Source organism: Triticum urartu, chromosome 3, assembly GCF_003073215.2.
Source record: "Triticum urartu cultivar G1812 chromosome 3, Tu2.1, whole genome shotgun sequence".
NCBI lineage: Eukaryota > Viridiplantae > Streptophyta > Magnoliopsida > Poales > Poaceae > Triticum > Triticum urartu.
In genome coordinates this window covers 699,820,298-699,822,620 of record NC_053024.1, presented here as the reverse complement: position 1 = coordinate 699,822,620, position 2,323 = coordinate 699,820,298, and the positions used below count along the sequence as shown (strand labels likewise).

Genomic DNA, 2,323 nt, shown 5'->3' with positions numbered 1-2,323 from the left:
TTCAATCAATAGAATAACTGTTCATTCATATATCTGTTTTCCATTCGCTCCTCTCTCTCGATTCTCTCCAACACGTTATCAGCACTTTTGCTCTCCGCTGAGAAATGGCCACAGGAGAAGAGAAGAATGCCGCCGATTCGATTAGCCATATTCCCGTCCACAGCAGTAATCAATGGACATGCTTCTGTAAAAGAGGAAAACTGGATCAGGACATTCTTCAATTTGTTTTTGTCTTCTTGCAATCAATCAAAAATCTAATAACAAATTCTGTTTTGCAAATCGCTTCATCCGGCGTATGCTCGTGGTGAGATGGATTGATCGCTACTCAAACGAAAATAGGAAGAAATTCTCAATCAAGAAGAATAGAAGAATCTGCATCAAGAACAAGAGAAAAGAAGGGAAGAAGCCCCAGCGAGCGTACCTCGGCGTTTGGCGACGACGGCGTCCTCCACCTCTCGGATGCAGCATTCGACGCGGCGCTCCTCCCTCAGGCGGAGCACGACCACGGCGCGGCATACCCTCCAGTACAAGCGGCGTGTCCTCGGGGTAACCAATGGCCGGCGCCTAGAACGGCGATCTCCACCGCGGCGGCACCGGTAGCACGACCAGCCCACGACACTACAGCAACGTCGACGCAGCTAGCGGCCGAGGACGCAGCGACGCCAGGCAGCGCCCTCTGGCGCGCGGCGTTGGACGAGCAAGCCCTCTGGCGCCACCCGCCCACCCCCGGTCTCTCCTTCTCCCGGTTACACTGGTACGCAGCGGCGGTGCCGGTGCTATATGTGCATACCGAACAAATCGATTGATTCCAGATGCATTGAGGATGACGATAGGAAACCTTATCTCTTCGGCCATTTGAGACTAAGCCCTTCTAGTTTCTTTTATTGGCAAACAAGTCATCAGACTTAATACTACATGAACATAAGTCATCAGGCTTACTGTTTTAGATTTTGGTTAATACCGTGGTATATCATATCGGTTGAGTCCCAAGGCATTGAGCTATGTTGATGGATGGGTCGATCATTACATCTGCAATGGACCCCAATATACTAGTGCTATTCTTTACAATAAGTGCAACAACTATGTTTTGCAATTGATTTTTTTTCTCTTGCAAATCATGATGTAAATTCAAAACAAGGATTATACTTAATATGACTACACCATATTATATTTTGGAATCACAAGGTATTGATGGCATCTACTGCGTAATTTGCAGATTATCCATCAGTACTGTGAGGTCTACATCTTGTCATTTTGATAAGATGACTACCTTCGAAGTGATCTTCCAAATATTAATATTATATGTGACTACCTCAAGATATCATAAGGTAATACTGGCATCTACTGCAAATTTTGCAGACTATCCACTATTACTGCAAGGTCTACATCATGTCATTTTGACAGATGACTACCTTCAAAGTGATTTCATACATTTTGCATAACATAAGGTAATAGAATTATGAACATCTACTGACAAAAGTCAGACTATGTTTTTCTATTACTGCGAGATCTACACCGCATCCGGTGACTATCTTCAAAGTGTTATTCTATATAAATGGAGGTCTACACATATGAGTGTATAGCATCAGCTATCATAAAAAAAAATTGCTCCTCTGAAGCAATTGTTGTTGTTCACTAAAAAAAAGATATTTACTCTCATAATAAAAGGTATTCATGCATGAACACTACATGCTGAAACGGCAAATATTTTCCACAAATATCATTTATTCAAGCCTCATTTTGCTTTAATATGTCATAGACAACTATGCAAATATTTGCACATACCAGTAATTACCTTCTATTACATTGGTAAAATACATGGCAGTGGAGCCTATGTCACTATTTTAATTATAGTGTCGTCCATTCATTAAAATGGATACCACAATTTATAGAAATTGTTGAGTGTCTCAAACACTATTGATAGGTCCACATCAAATTGTGGTTATACTTTTATAGTGACTAACCAATGATAAACATGAAAAGTCTATGTGTTTTGGCAGTGACTCTGAAGTCATATATTTTCTCAAGAATGAAGTCCAAAACATTAGCAATGGTTTCATCACATCTGTTGTATTGAAGGATACACCCAGGTTCACCAAGGATCATCTTGGCCATGAGTATTTTCATGTAACACATGCCTGACATTTCCAAATGCACTAAATTCAAGATTAGGTGGGAGTATTTATTTTAAGATGATTCATGACATCAGTCATTGTGTCCACCCGTGGCCTATTGCCACTACAACTCCACCTTCTGCAATGGCTATTCTCTTGATAGCTAAGTATATACATGTTGCATTTTATATGTCATCAACTTCACTTAG

General features: G+C 41.0%; 1 long non-coding RNA gene across 1 annotated transcript; it reads right to left on the bottom strand.

The window, feature by feature from the left end:
- Positions 1–1,493, bottom strand: LOC125546009. Its single transcript, XR_007300418.1, has 2 exons — positions 422–1,493; positions 1–184 (listed from the first exon to the last, which is right to left on the bottom strand). It is a non-coding gene; the product is annotated as an uncharacterized LOC125546009 (long non-coding RNA).
- Between the last annotated feature and the right edge of the window lie 830 nt (positions 1,494–2,323).